Genomic DNA, 17,158 nt, shown 5'->3' on the forward strand with positions numbered 1-17,158 from the left:
AAAGAAATGTGTGACCAAGAGTTTACTACTGTGGAAAATCTTTTCAGAATGATTTCATATATTATTCACAGAACTGGTTTTCTTTCTCTTATATGTGTCTTGAAAATGTACAGTTTGGTTGTCTGTTAGAAACTCTCTTCTGCCTACTGTTTTGTATTGCTGTTATTAACTTTTGTGCAGAAATCTTTGAAGCCTGGTTCAATTAAGTGGATTTTATGTTGTGGCTCTAATTTGAAAGTAGAGCCCCAAATAGGTATTTTTATATCACATGTGACTCATCCAGTTGTGTTGGCAGTTAGATCTCTAACTTCAAAGCATTTGAGGCTTTCATTTCTGGCGCTACAAGGGAAATGCCTTTCCAAAATGTTTAACTTAGGCATAAAATCAGAATGAAGTTTTTGAGAATTTTGTGGAATGCATGGTGTTTTCATTAGAAAGCTGTTTCTTGCCACTTGACAAATGACATTTTTGTCTGTGCTTTAATGATTATAGTGTTAATTCCTTCACGTGTATCTGGTTGATCAGCTAGAAAAAAGTGGAGGGTAGACTCTCCTTACCTTATGTTCAGGGAGAGATCTGCTTAGTCACTGAAATCCTGTCTTAGGATGGAAGCGGTGTGCTTAAGTTTCCAAAATTGAGGAGGCATTGAAGTCTGCGTGGTTTCAGCACAATCGACTTTTTTCTCTTAGATTTCAATGTTCGGATATCAAGGATGCAGTAAATAATGAATGATAAATACCTGTTACACCTAAAGTTTTTAAGTGAAAGTTATTTGGCTTGAGCTGTGTGTCTGAGTGACAGAATACTAAGCTGTAACATTCTAGGCCAATCTCTCCAACAAATCAATATTTGATTTTCAAAAGGCAATACTGTCCTTCAACTATTGGACTATGATTATCTCTTGGAGGGAATACTTAGTGGGAATATTTTCATTCTCTCATTATTCCCATACTGTGCTGTGCTAAGTTGCTTCAATCGTGTCCAACTCTTTGCAACCCCATGGACTATAGCCTGTCAGGTTCCTCTGTCCATGGGATTCTCCAGGCAAGAATACTGGAGTGTGTTGCCATTCCCTTCTCCAGGGGATCTTCCCAATCCAGGGGTCAAATCTGTGTCTCTTACGCTTCTGCATTGGCTGGCGGGTTCTTTACCACTCTTGCCACCACACATTCTATAGCTATGTATTACTTATGCCATCTAAGTCTTGAAAACATTTTTTCCTAATTTTACTAAATTTTTCCATCTAGAACTTTGCCCCCAAAATCATATTTCAAAGCAATTGAGAAATAAAAAGTAATAATTCACCTAATAACAGTGCCCTGTTTTTTTCAAAGATCCTTTTATTCACATGATACTTTTATGGACATTAAATGAGGTGATGATGATTTATTGATGAGGAAAACAAAGTTTAGAAAGATGGAATGCCTTGGTTATATCACACGGCTGCCAAATGCCAGAGCCTCAAGTCACACTTAGATCAATAATTCCAAAAACCAATATACTTTTTCACTCTGTTCATATTTCTAAGGAAATAATGATAAAACTGATAGAAGTGAATTTTTATGAGAAGTCTGATGGAAATGTTGGACCACTCAGAGTAAAATATGCTCATACAAAGTTATTTTGCACCTTGAAAGTTTCCAATGGGCCACTTGAAAGTTCACACATTCCCCAATTGGGCCAACCACTGTTCTCGGTACTTGGAATCCATCAATGAACAAACCCATCAAAGATCCCTGCCCTAAGTTTCAGTGTTTTACAGTGATAGCATATTTTGCAGATCTCTTTATGGAATTACTATATTAGGGTTGTAATGCTTAGTGTTCTAATTTAAGTCAATAAAACTATTCCCTATCTTCCAAGATGGTGGTTTGCAAACTTTAATGCACTTCACAATCACCTAGGAGTTCTTGTATATACAAATCCTTGTGCTCCTGGTCCCCATGACTCTACATAAGAAGATCTAGAGTGGAATCAAGGATTCTTTGCTGTGAGAGAACTTCCCACCCCCAAGCCAACTCCAGTTATTCTCAGGTTCTGATGGAGGAACAGCGTAGATGACACACTGAGACACATCACTCTGGAAACTGATCATCTAAACCCTCCACCTGGCGTCCTCCTTTAACCTTATATGCTAACTGTCTTCTAACTCTCGCTACAACCTTCTGAAAGTGGTGAAAGTGTCAGTCACTCAGTCGTGTCTGACTCTTTGCAATCCCAGGGACTATAGACTGCCAGGCTCCTCTATTCATGAAATTCTCCAGGCAAGAATACTGGAGTGGGTTGCCATTACCTTCTTCAGGGATCTTCCCAACCCAGGGACTGAGCCCAAGTCTCCTGCATCGCAGGCAGATTCTTTACCATCTGAGCCACCAAGGAAGCTCCACAAACTGATTTTTTAAATTCTCTTACTTTCCCATCAACCATTAGTCACCAAATTTTGTATATTGATTGTGTGTGTATCTGTGTCTGTGTAAGATCACAGACTCTAGAGCCAGAGATTTTAGGTTGGAATCCTAACTTCATTCCTTATTGGCTATGAGACCTTCTGCACACTTTTTAGTGACTCTGGGTCTCTTTTCCTCATCTGTAAGATGGAGGTAAGAGCTCCCTCAGCCCAGAGCTGTTGTGAGGGTTTAATGAAGTAAAGGGTGTGTTAAGTGCTTAGAATTATATCTAGATATATTAGTAAGATTATTAATAAGTAGAATCTAGGACTCCCTAACTGAAAATGTGACATTTGCAGAAAAGACCTGAAGGAGGTGACAAGTGAGTCAGGCCACCCTGAGGGGAAATGGCTCAGGCAGAAGGACCAGCCAGGGTGAAAGTCCCTGATATGGGAAGAAGCTTGGGGTGTTTGAGGACCAGTGAGGAAGTCACTGTGACTGAGTAAGCCAAGGAGAAGGTAGTAGAAGAATGTTGTGGAGGTAATGGGGACAGATCATGTGACACTTAGCAGGCCATGATGAAGATTTGGGCTTTTTCCAAAAGTGAGAAGGGAAACCACTGGAGGGAGCAGGCACAGAAGTTAAGAGCGGGGGCTGGGGAGCCAGAATGTCAGGGTTGGAGTCCTGTCTCTGCATTGCCTCACTGATAAAACGCAGAGAGTCACGGTGCCTACCCTGTAAGATTATTGTGAGAATTCAGTTAATACTTGCAAAGAGCTTGTGCTTGGTGGGTAGTAAGTGCTATATGAACTATAAGCTTGTTAATTTGGATGGCCTTGGGCAGGGAGGTGACAGAATGGTTGCCAAGGGTCTAGGGTAGAAGCAGAAAAAGAAAAAAAGTTGCTCAGTCATGTCCCACTCTTTGCAACCCAATGGACTATACAGTCCATGGAATTCTCCAGGCCAGAATATTGGAGTGGGTAGCCTATCCCTTCTCCAGTGGATATTCCCGACCCAGGAATCAAACCAGGGTCTCCTGCATTGTAGGTAGATTCTTTACCAGCTGAGCCACAAGGGAAGCCCAAGAATGCGGGAGTGGGTAGCCTATCCCTTCTCCAGGGGATCTTCCCGACCCAGGAATCAAACTGGGGTCTCCTGCATTAAAGGTCGATTCTTTACCAACCGAGCTATCATGGGTAGAAGCAGGGAGACTATTAATCAAGAAGCTATTACAATGATCCCCACAACAGACCTGGATAGTACTTGTTGAGACTGTGACAAGTGGCTGGATTTGGATATATTTTAATAATAGGACCAGTAGGATTTGCTTACAGATCGAACACAAGTGAGGGAAAGAGAGGAATGAGGGATGAATATATGGTATTTTAGGGTTTTTTGTCAGAGAAGGCAATGGCAACCCACTCAAGTACTCTTGCCTGGAAACTCCCATGGATGGAGGAGCCTGGTAGGCTGCAGTCCATGGGGTCACGAAGAGTCGGACACGACTGAGTGACTTCACTTTCATTTTTCACTTTCATGCATTGGAGAAGGAAATGGCAACCCACTCCAGTATTCTTGCCTGGAGAATCCCAGGGACGGAGGATCCTGGTAGGCTGCTGTCTATGGGGTCACACAGAGTCGGACACGACTGAAGCAACTTAGCAGCAGCAGCAGGGTTTTTTGTTGTTTTGTTTTTTGGCCTGAACAGCCAGAAGACTGAGTTGCCATTCAAAAGGGGAAGGCTGTAGGAGAAGATTTGGCAAGTGAATCTAAGTTCACTGTAAGACATGTCATGTTTGAAATACCTGTGAGGTCTATACATGGAGATTTCAAATAAAAGATTGTATATATAGGTCAGAGTCCCAAGGAAGAGTCTACAAGGAAGATATAATGCCTGGCACAGTATAAATAGCATTTAATGATTGATGAATGAATAAAGGATCTCTCCACTAATTTTCTATAATACTTATAGTGTGTCAATCCATTTGTAGTTAATTGTATCTTTACCTACTTCATTGAACTTTTAATTGCTTACTTACTTTTCTATTCATATTTTTATCTCACTGATAGATGGAAAACCCCATGTAGGCAGGAACTAAGCTGACTTTATGCCCTAGTGGTACCCAGTACAATTGTTTTTATAAACTAAAACTTGATATCATTGATGATTTGAAATTTGTTAACAATTGACCCCCATATGAAAAGCTCAGTTGATAAAAGCTGCTTTCTTAACTCTTCATGGAGTGTCCAGGAATAAGTTAAGAATGAAGACAGCTACTACAATAAATACAAGAGTTTGAATGTTCTTCAAAAGGCTCTGGCACTCAAGTCGTCATTATATCGAAGAATCTCATTGCTGAGTCCAAGTCCTGAGTCTTCATGGAGAGATCAGCTTTGGGCTGGCACTGATTATGGTTTGGCTGCAGAGTCCAAAATGAAAAGCCTGGTAAACGTCAAAATAAATCATTGTAGGCCCTCAGCCTTTGCAAGGGACATATGAATCCAAATAGCTGAGACTATTACAATGGCCTGTTAAAATGCATTCAAGTTTAACTGGGCAAAATGAGGAAATTCCTTCAAAACTCTACCTCTTCCAAAGTGTTTTCTCTGATGGGAGAATGAACAGAAACCCTTTCATGAATTACTTTTTCTTACACCCTTTATAGCATATTTTGTTGAAGGCCTCAGACACTAATTTAATTTATGGAGATCTGCTATTTTCTGGGGAATGTCTGTAACTTCTGATTTAATTCACTAATCACCAGCCCTAGAAGTTGACTTCCCTTTTAAGACCTATTTCCTCTCCTTCCCAACCCCCAAAGAATATTTATCTGTTTATATGGTGCAGGATAGGGATAAAATAGAAGGAGAGCAAGAAGCAAGTGCTAGCCAGGCTTCTGGTCTCTCACTATATGACCAACCCCCATGCACAATTCTAGGGTCTAAACTTGAAAGTGAAACATTTTTTAAAATCCATGAACATTTTGGGGTGTCTCTGTAATAGCAGAAACCATAAAATTTAAATTTGTGAATGCAAAGGATCTAGTGTACATAACATGCCAAACATGGCTTTGACTTTAATTTTGATTGAAGACAGGAAAATATAGTCTAATGTGGTGAGTCGGAAGGTAAACTCTCTTCTGTGAGTCAGAGCACTTACAGGATAAGCATTTCAGAGCCTGGGAGCTTCAGGTGCTGTCCAGACCTGCATTACAAGTCACCCTTTTGTGGCTATCAGGTCCAGGGCTCTGATGAACTATAGTTTATAGGTCAAATCCTGTCCACAATCTTTTTTTGTATACCTTATTAACTAAGAGTGGTTTCTAAAACTTTCAAATTTTATAAAACAAAAAAGGAAGAAAAAGACTGTGTAACAGAGACCATGTATGGCCCACAAAGCTTAAAGTATTTACAGTCTGGCCTTTTATAGAAAAGTTTGCTGACCTTACTCTGGTGAATGATGTGGGCTCAACCAAAATGGAAACTTCTTCTTTCTTTTGTTTTTTTTGTTTGTTTGTTTGTTTTAAACTTATTTGATTTCTACAATGTACTTGCTCTCTGCTTGTGTGTATGTGTGTGTTAGTCACTCAGTCGTGTCCAACTCTTTGCAATCCCATGGACTGTGGCTCACCAGGCTCCTCTGTCCATGGAATTCTCCAGGCAAGAATACTGGAGTGGGTAGTCATTCCCTCCTCTGGGGGATCTTCCCAACCTAGGGATTAAACCCACATCTCCTGTGCTGGCAGGCAGATTCTTTACCTTGTAAGCCACTAGGGAAGCCCTGCTCTTGGCCTACCTTGATGCAAAGGAACTTAGGTTTTTCCTGGGCACCTTTTGTTCACCCAAGGGTCTGAGAACTGTTGTGATTCAATGAAGAAGCTTTAGATTTGGAGTCAGAAGCCCTGTGTCTGAGTCTGAAGCCTGTCACTTAAAAGCCCATGTGATCTGGACATGATGATTTATTTGTCTGAGTTTCTGAAATGGTGGTAACTACTATCTATTCTGTCTGTTGGAAGCACCAGAGTGTTTATTTTTATGGAATCACTTTGTAAATTAGTGGGCATTATACTAAAACAAAGTCTTGCAGGTAGGGGGCTAACTTACAGTGTCAGAGATCCATTGTAGGTCACTGTCCCAGTGAAAGTTCATTATCCGCTGAGTGACTCATCTGTGATACAAGGACACAGCTTACATTAGGGTTTTACTGTATTTGCTCCATCTCTACCCCAAAAGGCTGGAACAGTGAGTGTGGCTAGAAGAGAGGGTCCATGAGGGAATTGTCAAGCTTCTATTTGATGAGCTTTGATTAGCTTGGTCTTCAACAAATCTCCACATTTGTGTCCCCTCATGTAGAATAGGCATAATAATCCTTCCTTCCTGGTCAAGTTCTTTGCAAACCTGGGATAAGGAAGGAAGCTAAATGAAGGAAATGAATTATTTGTGAAACTAATGATGCCTTATCTTTGGAACTCATATTTGTTTACATTTATGTCCTATGAATAAAATCAGGACCAGAGAGAAATATACTTTGGGAGCTACTTCAAAGAAAATAAAATAATTTCTATCCTTATCCTACAATAAATATTCTAATTTAATAAAACTTGTAACCAAAGGGATTTTGCCCAGTTTCAGCTTTATGCATTCAGAGGAAATGACTTCCAAACATTCTTAATCCTGAGTAAATGTTCTTATTTCATTTTAGAGAGGTTGAATTTTGAATATACTAATGTAAGATTCCCCTGGGAAAGAAAGTTTGTGTAATGGAGTGTGAATTGAAATGGTTTGCCATAGATAGATGGGTATAATGTGGAACTTACAAGCACAGGGAATCTTTGGCAGCTATTTTTCTTTGTGAACTGAATTTGAGCTGAATCTCAAAGCCACAGAAAATGGACAAATGAATTGAATGGCTTCTCTATGGATATAAGAATTAATTGAATGTAATTGAGGCTTAGTAATTAGCAAGACAAATCTTTGAGGCCAAGGCTTACTAGACTCAAATTACATCTGGTCTCATCTTGTCCAAATAATCTTACATCTATCTAGTTCTCCAAATAAGATATATTTAGAAATGATAAGAAACAAAGATGAAATATTCCAAATCTAAAATGTAAAATTTAAAACCATCACCACACTGGTAAAGAAAAGCAGAAAGTCAGGTATATGGGGCAATGCAGAGATTTTCACCAAAAATAATTACCAAAGTAACTATATAGAGATAGAAATATATATTTATATTGTAATAAAATATATATTAAAACATATAGAAAATTATGTCCTTAGTAGATATAACTGTTTGAGGGCAGACCATGCTATAAAGATTCAAACAATTTTGTTACGAGTAGAAATATGTAGTTATATGGCTAGAAAAAGTAAAGACTCAAGAAATAAGTGGTAGCGAAAAGTTCTTTAACTTTTTAAGATACTCAAATATTAAGAAAGTCTGATTATGCTTCTTTTTGTTTTTATTTCTTTGCTTTCTAGAAGAGTAGATTTAAGGCTTATCTCCAAGTTCCAGGTTTCAATACAATGAAATCTTATGCCAACTGAGTAATATACTTGAGGATAAAAATGCATATTTTGGCAAGCCAAATGCAAATAGAGTATTTTTGTCATGCTTCAGCAAATTTCTTTTAGATAGTTGTTTTATTCTCTCATGTTTTCTTTTCATGGAGCTGATTTACTTAAGGACTAAAGTCTAGGAGTTTTGAAATTCATTTCCCATAATCTATTCTGGAATGCATTTTATTCTCTTAAGACCTTGTCCAACAAATTCAACATGTGTCAAATGAATTTGGATTGTTAATTACCTAAATATCAGAAATTGAGTAGACAGCAGAGAAACAACTGCACCTTGCCTTTGACAGGCCCAGGCAGCAAGGGCCAACTACTGCTCTTTTCTCATGGAGTCTGGCGGCGGAGACAGAGAAGACGCAAACAAATGTGAAACTGTAATCATGCTAAGTGCTTCAAATGAGAGTTACACTCTACCTTAAGATTGTCTCCTTTGAGCATCCGTCCTCAACCAGGCCACCAAGGAAGGCTTCCTCTAAGGAAGTAACGATGGAGCAGAGATCTGAAGAGTAGTAGAGGTTAAGAAGAGGGAGAGTGCCATGTGCCACTCCTAACTTTTGTTTTGTTGCCGTGGGTTAAGAAGCCTTGGTTCATTGCCCCTGTTCCATCTTCAAATTCAGCAGCATTGTATCGTCAAACAACTGACTCTGACCCCTGACTCTCCTACCTCCCTCTTTTACTTACAAAGGATCCTTGTGGATTACATTGGTCCCACTTGGACAATCCAGGACCATGTCAGGGTCAGCTGATTAGCAACCTTAATTCCATCTGCAGTCTTACTTTCCCCCTTGCCATATAAATAACATATTCACAAGTTCTGGAGCATAGGATGTGGACATCTCTGGGGGACTGTTATCTGTCTACTGAACTATTCCATGGAGTTACTTTCAGAGTTCAGTGAGTGAATACAAGTAAAAAATCAATAATGTACCCAGAACTTAGAAAGACCTAAGTTTCAGCTATTATGATTGCTTCCATCGTCTGGTTGAAACTAAGAGAGGATCACAAATTTAATATACTTTAAAGAATTATTTTAGGAAAAAGAATTGAACTGCTAAAAGGAAACTTAATTTGTGCTTCATAGAATGTGGAGAAATGGAAATTCAAAGTTAGCTTATTTACAGGAGCACTGAATAGATTATTCTACTGAATAGATTAATCTACTGAATAGATTATTCAAAGAACACCTAAGCTTATTAGAGATTCTCTTCTGTGTTATCCATCAGTTGCCACTTTTCTGAAATTTAACTTTTAATTTCTTTTTGTTTTCCCTTTATCATTTATGAAGGAATACTGTATGTTTCGAGTTCTCCAAATTATGCCAAAGATAGAAATGATAAGGAACAAAGAAAAAAAATACAAAATCTTAAAAAAAAAAAGTCTAGAATTTAAAACCACCACAATAATAAAAAAACAAGTAGAAAATCATGTGAGACAGAAAAAGATAATACTTTTAGGTTCAATAAGGACAACTGAAGTTATTAGCTTACAGATAAAGAATGGATTATATCTTATCATTTTAAAGCTATTTCAGTGTTTTTTGATGTGAGCAGATTTTTTAATTATAGCAGATCTGTAACCATTAAGAAACTTAAGGGTCCTGGCAGTCCAGTGGTTAGGACTCTGTGCTTTTATTGCCTACTGCCAAGAACTTGGGTTCAGTCCCTGGTAGAGGAGCTAAGATCCTGCAATCCACAAGGCCAAAAAGAAGAAAAGAAATTTAAGAATTTGAAACTATGGAATCTAGATTCTTCTACAAATTGATACTCAGTTAAAGGTTTGATGAATGAATGTAAGCTATATCTTACAGGTCAGAAAATTTATAAAAGGAATCTGTGAGGGGGAAAATAAGACATGGGTTCATTTGGTAAATTACCAGCATCCATGCCATTTATTGGTCCTTTATGTTATCAAAGGTCTTCTTGGCTTCCCTGCACTTTAGGAGAACAGACTGAATGAATATCCCACAAAATAACTGCAAATTCTGTTTTATGAGTCAGAGAAAGTAAAGATGGAAATTGTGCCCACAAAATAATAGCTCTTTAGTGAGCTCTTCCAGCTATTTGTCAAGCACTTTGCTAACAACTTTGCAGTTATCGTTTCTTATTGCCACAACAACCCACTGGAGGATATTATTTTTATTCCCATATCACTTGAGGGAAAACTAAAGCACACAGAGTAGCTCTGCCCAATTGAAATATAATGTGAACAACATAAGTTTAAATTTTCTAGGAGCCATATCTTAAAAAGTAAAAAAGGTGAAATTAATAGTACATTTTATTGAACCCAGTATATCCAAACTCTGGTTATTCTGGCATATAATCAATATACAATTATTAATGAGATATTTTGCATTCTTGTTTTTTTCTTAAGTTTTCAAAATCTGGTATGCATTTGTACATATCACACATTTCAGTTGGGATGCTAAATATGTATCACAAGTACTTGCACAGTATTCAGATTACGTAAAATTTACAGTTGAAAGAGTAAATTCCCGTAGCTCAGTTGTTTCAAAATTCAAGTTTTCCAGTAACTGGATCGAGTACAGTTTGTAAAGTTAAGCCAAAATTAATGAAGATGAAGTAAAACTAAAAATTCAGTTCCTCAGTCACACTAACCACATCTCAATACCCACCCATGACTGGTGGCTGCTGCAGTGAACTGTGCAAATGTAGTGGTTACTGACCTTGCCCTTGATCACCCTCTGGTAGGAACGTGAACTGCGATTTGAACCTGGGGCTATTGCTTGTAGCCACAGTGCCACTTTGCCTCTGCCTTGAAAGGCCAGGGAGTGGTGGGCAGCACCAGCCTCTGCCCACCTTTACCAGCGCATTCTCTATTGCCTTGCCACGGACCTTTGTTTCTCTGATTTAAAGAAAACTAACAACAAAAATAGTTCATTTACTTTCTTTAATGCATGTAGGGAGTGGGCAGGGGAGGTGTATCTATTAATATGAACATTTGGGGTGAATTAAAAATCTGTCTTTTTTCACCTGTTCCTAGTAAATTTTTCTAAGGTATGTAAATATCCTTATCAGGTTGGCAAATGAGTCAAATATATATTTTAAAATTGATTAATTAGTTAATTAATTAAAAATGGACAAGCTACCCAGGCTAGGACTTCCCTGGTGGCTCAGACAGTAAAGCGTCTGTCTACAATGCGGGAGACCCTGGTTCGAGCCCTGAGTTGGGAAGATGCCCTGGAGAAGGAAATGGCAATCCACTCCAGTACTATTGGCTGGACAATCCCATGGACAGAGGAGCCTGGTAGGCTACAGTCTATGGGGTCGCAAAGAGTCGGACACGACTGAGCGACTTCACTTTCACCCAGGCTAGAGATGGAGTCAGGGACAAGCCCAGTGTGGCTCTTATCGAACATGCAGACTACCACTTTCCCTGAAACCTAGAGCCACCACCTACCCCCCTCCCACCCCCACTTTCCATATCACCAACCTCCCTCACTCCATCTTCCTACCGTCTCTGGCTCTCAAGCAGCCACGCCCACCCCACCAACTCCACCCACGTTTTCTTCACTCCTGTAGCCTGGTCGCGCCCACTTTCCCCACTGCACCCCCCTGCCTTCTGTCTCTATTGATTCAGGTATGTGCCGTGGCATTCCTTTGCTGTGTCCAGTATGGCAAGCTGCTTGGCAATTTTCTTAAAAATTCATTGTTTCCCATGTAGATTATATAGAATAATAAGATGGTATGAATTGAGGATGATAGAATCCAGTTGCCTCATTTGTAGGGTAAAAACCAGAGCCAAAAAGGTAAATGCACATATCTGTGGCTTTCATAAGGGTTGGTGACAGAACAAGGACCTTTGCCCGGATCTCAAAATGATGAAACCTTCACTCTTTTAAATTCCACACTCTTCCTTTCTTAATCCAAAGATAATGGGCCAGAGCATGTGTACAGTTTTAGGTAAAACCACATAATTCCTAACTGCAAAATAATAATAACATCAGTAGTATAGCAAATTGTATCCAGTCTCTGATTATTTTAGAAAAATAAATTTATATGGAGTTGAAAATAAATTTTGTCATTTAGTAAATAAGGACTCTTACTCCAGACTACTCTCTTGAATTTCAGTTCAGTCGCTCAGTTGTGTCTGACCCTTTGCAACCCCATGGACTGCAGCATGCCAGGCTTTCCTGTCCATCACCAGATCCTGGAGCTTTCTCAAACTCATGTCCATTGAGTCAGTGATGCCATCCAACCATCTCATCCTCTATTGTCCCCCTCTTTTCCTGCCTTCAGTCTTTCCCAGCATCAAGGTCTTTTCCAGTGAGTCAGTTCTTCACATCAGGGGCTAAAAGTATTGGAGTTTCAGCTTCAGCATCAGTCCTTCCAATGAATATTCAGGGTTGATTTCCTTGAGGATTGACTGGTTTGATTTCCTTGCAGTCCAAGAGACTCTGAAGAGTCTTCTCCAACACAACAGTTTCAAAAGCATCAATTCTTTGGTGCTTTCTTTATAGTCCAACCCTCACATCCATACATGACTACTGGAAAAACCGTAGCTTTGACTAGATGGACCTTTGTCAGCAAAGTAATGTCTCTGCTTTTTAATATGCTGTCTAGGTTGGTCAGAGAAGGCAATGGCACCCCGCTCCAGTACTCTTGCCTGGAAAATCCCATGGACAGAGGAGCCAGGTAGGCTCCAGTCCATGGGGTCGCTAAGAGTCAGACATGACTGAGCGACTTCACTTTCACTTTCATGCATTGGAGAAGGAAATGGCAACCCACTCTAGTATTCTTGCCTGGAGAATCCCGGGGACAGAGGAACCTAATGGGCTACCATCTATGGGGTCGCACAGAGTCAGATACGACTGAAGCAACTTAGCAGCAGCAGCAGCTAGGTTGGTCATAGATTTCTTCCAAGGAGCAAGTGTCTTTTAATTTCATGGCTGCAGTCACCATCTGCAGTGATTTTGAAGCCCAAAAATAAAGTCTCTCACTGTTTCCATTGTTATCCCATCTATTTGTCATCAAGTGATGAGATCGGATGTCATGATCTTAATTTTTTGAATGTTGAGTTTTAAGCCAACTTTTTCACTATCCTCTTTCACTTTCATCAAGAGGCTCTTTAGTTCTTCTTCACTTTCTGCTGTAAGGGTGGTGTCATCTGCATATCTGAGGTTATTGATATTTCTCCTGGCAATCGATTTCAGCTTGTGCTTCATCCAGCCCAGCATTTGTCATGATGTACTCTGCATATAAGTTAAATAAGCAGGGTGACAATATACAGCCTTGACATTTTCCTTTCCCAATTTGAACCAGTCTGTTGTTCCATGTCCAGTAATAACTGTTGCTTCTTGACCTGCATACTGATTTCTCAGGAGGCAGGTAAGATGGTCTGGTATTCCTGTCTCTTGAAGAATTTTGCACAGTTTGTTGTGATCCACACAGTCAAAGGCTTTGGTATAGTCAGTAAAGCAGAAGTAGATGTTTTTCTGGAACTCTCTTGCTTTTTCATACGATCCAGCAGATCTTGGCAATTTGACCTCTTGAATTTACCTGAAGGATTAAATACTAAGAAAATGAGTTCTGGTTAATCTGCAGAATAAACCTATATCCTGGGTGTCTTGGTAGTCCCAGAGCAGGAAGAGCAAAGGAAAAAAAAAAAAGATAAATCACTTTCTCATAATCTCTTCAGATTGAAGAGTTCACAGAGTTCTACTTTGAGAACTGAAGTGTATCTGTTACCTTCCAGAACTCTGAACCACAAAATACTGTGCTGTACCAGAAAGACAAATATGTAATGACAAAACATGGGATTTGATGTCAGACTTGTGCCATTTAAAAAATGTGGGACACTTGGAATCTCAGTGTCCCAATTTGCAGCATGGCAGTGGGTCTTCACGGTGCTGTTGACCATCTAAGTGGAAATTGAGGAAAACCACTTAGGACAGTGCTCCCATTCCCAAGGAGAATGTACCTCTTTTTCATCAGTGAAGTGAGAAAAATATCCAGTGTGTACCTGTATCATAATTAAAGTAGTAACTTTTGTAAGTGAAGTGTAATAACTTCTGTAAGTGAAAATTAACACTATTTTGTGTTAATTCCAAAGGAGACATTTTGGAATGTTTGACTGCTCCTCACTTTTCCAGATAAGAAAACTGAAATGCTAAAAGAGACAGCGAGTAAACAAGGGGACTCAGTGAAAAAGCCAGTGAACCAAATGACATACCCCAACCAAAGCCCTTGGAAGAAATAAGTGGACCAAAAGCTAGAGATTGAGATTAAGGACAAAGAGATGTAGGCAGGGAAGAGGCTCACTGAACAGGGAGAGAAATGAAGTGTAAAATGCCTTTTCCTCTCTCAAATCCAAGTGGCGTGAGGTTGCTAAAGGGTCCTTTTGTAAGGCTTGCTTAAAACCAGTCTGCTTTTGTACCACTGTCAAACTATGGAACATTTCAATCAGTGTCATTCTTCTACTCTGTTTTTTTCTTTTTTTCCCTTGAAGATATTTGTTCTTTCATAATGGCTACCATACTTTGTCCCATTTTTACCCATGCTGTTGAAAAAGAATGGTGATGGGTTTTCAGTTAAAGATTGCATTAGTATATCCCTCTTATTTCTTTAGTTCTGAAACTTGAGTGGAGCATGGCAGACCTGTAACTGATGAAATTGGGTGGAATCACATCTTCAGGGTCTGATTAGAGGATTTTGTTTTGATTGACAGGCAAGTGAACCAATGAGCACTTTTAGAAATGTCATCTTAATGAATATCCCTGTCATGCAAGGGAGTGTGCTAAGTCCGACTCTTTGCAGCCCTATGGACTGTAGCCTGCCAGCCTCCTCTGTCTGTGGGATTCTCTAGGCAAGAATACTGGAGTGGGTTGCCATGCCCTTGTCCAAGGGAGCTTCCCAATCCAGGGATTGAACCAGTGTCTCTTATGTCTCCTGCATTGGCAAGTAGCTTCTTTACCACTAGTGCCACCTGGAAAGCCCAGCCCTGTAGTAGTCATTTGCAAAAATGTGAGGAATAAAGAGACAATAAAGAGATGCTCTTCTTTAAATACATCCTTTTTTTTTTCACAGCTAAAATGAAAAGAAATTATGAACTGTAGCTGAGTTCATCACAAAGCAGTAAGCACCATTGGAATCACTTAAATTCTCCTTCAGATTCTTTTTAGACCTACCATAGAGACAGTGTATTTCACTGTAGATGTGTTAAGGTCGTTGAGGATCATCAGTACTGTAGATTACTTCTTTAAAGATCAAGATTGAAAAGAGAAACAGGATTGTGAAGTTATAGTATTACTAAGTTGGAGAAGGCAATGGCACCCCACCCCAGTACTCTTGCCTGGAAACTCCCATGGACAGGAGGAGCCCGGTAGGCTATATTCCATGGGGTCGCTAAGGGTCGGACACGACTGAGTGACTTCACTTTCACTTTTCACTTTCATGCATTGGAGAAGGAAATGGCAACCCACTCCAGTGTTCTTGCCTGGAGAATCCCAGGGACGGGGGAGCCTGGTGGGCTGCTGTCTATGGGGCTGCATAGAGTTGGACATGACTGAAGTGACTTAGCAGCAGCAGCAGCAGTATTACTAAGTAGGGCTTCTGTGGTGGCTCAGCAGTAAAGAATTCACTTGCCAGTGCAGGAGATGTAGATTTAATCTCTGGGTCGAGAAGATTCCCTGGAGAAGGAAATGGCAGCCCACTCCAATATTCTTGCCTGAGAAATCCCACGGACAGAGGAGGCTAGCCGGGCTACAGTCCATGGGACTGCAAAGAGTCAAACTCGACTTAGTTACTAAACAACAACAACAGTTACTACTAAGTAAATTCTAGAGGATTGTAGAAGCCTCAGTTAGGGAGGACAGCTACTTCTTCAAACAGCTGCACATTGTTAAAACTCCCTTGGAAAAAGCAGAGAGCGCAGGCTCAAGCTGAGACCACAGAGAAGTAAACGAATTGTAGCTGAACAGCTTTGCCCTGGTGTTCTGCAGAAGACACTGTGCTTCTCTGAAGCTTTACTGCCTGGACTTGGCAAACCCTACTTTCATTTTACCGCTCCAACTTTCTGCCTCTTTTTAATTGTAGTTTGTATCAATAGATCTGTGTGCTTGCGTGTGTCTATGGCTCTGTTTTGCAGTCAAAGAAACTTCCCAACACTGTGTTGTCTTTAAACATTCAGCGTCATTATATCCATATATGCACAGTTGATTTACATGTCTGAATCCATGTAGCTGTATAGCCAGATATGGATAGTATGTCAGTTAGCTAGTAGCCAGCGTTTTAAATGGAGCCTGGTGTGTCTGGAAAATGAAATCTACTTCCTTATTTAGCCATTTAAGACTGGATCTGTTATTTCAGAACCTTGTGATGATAAAGCCAATGACAATAAAATTTTTGAGATAGAAATCTTAGCCGATATTCTCATCACCGACTCAATGGACATAAGTTTGAGCAAACTCCAGGGGATGGTGAAGGACAGGGAAGCCTGGTGGGCTACAGTCCATGGGGTCACAAAAAATCAGACATGACTGAGCAACTGAACAACAAAATTCTCATTTCATCTCTTACATTATAGCAATAAATGTCGATTTATCACTATTTTACAAAGAATACCAAAAATGCAATAGCAAAGGGATGTGTCAGTCCCAAACAGATTAAAAGAAGTAACATGCTGAAGACCTCATAAGGAAGTGGAAAATTGAGACTAGGGGCTGATTGGCTGTGTAGACCTGCACTTCATACCTTCCAAAGCACAGCCATTTCTGGCAGAGAAGGGCTTACTGAGCCCCAGTACTTGCCCTGACTTGGATTATTTTGTGCTTAGACTTTGTGCTTATGCTTTGTGGTTTAACGAATCCAGAGTTTAAACTATTCTTAGTTCCTAGAGGTTATTTTCTGATGCTCTTCTTTAAATACCACATGGGAATAATTTTAGTCAGTGAAACTAGACATACCATTTTCTGTTAGCTTTGTCCTTGCCATTTTTGTTTCTCACGTGATCAATTTCCCAGCCAATGCTCCCTTTTATGTGCTTGATCGTGGCCATAATTTAACATTGTTTTACTTTTCCAGTGGTTATCTGTCTCCACATTGAAAGGTGCAGACTTACATCAACCCATTGAAATTCAGCTAGTGATTTCTATGTAGGTGTTTCTTCAAAATAATGACTAGAAAGCTCCAGTGGCAGAAGGGTAAAAGTCAGGGCAGAATAAAGTCTATCAGTTTTTT

The 17,158-nt window shown here is 39.7% G+C and overlaps 1 protein-coding gene across 5 annotated transcripts in view; it reads left to right on the forward strand.

The window, feature by feature from the left end:
• The window catches only part of DOCK10 (dedicator of cytokinesis 10), a 304,771-nt gene that overhangs the window by 67,485 nt on the left and 220,128 nt on the right, over positions 1-17,158 (forward strand). The window lies entirely within an intron of this gene.

This window comes from Bos mutus, chromosome 2 (assembly GCF_027580195.1).
Source record: "Bos mutus isolate GX-2022 chromosome 2, NWIPB_WYAK_1.1, whole genome shotgun sequence".
NCBI lineage: Eukaryota > Metazoa > Chordata > Mammalia > Artiodactyla > Bovidae > Bos > Bos mutus.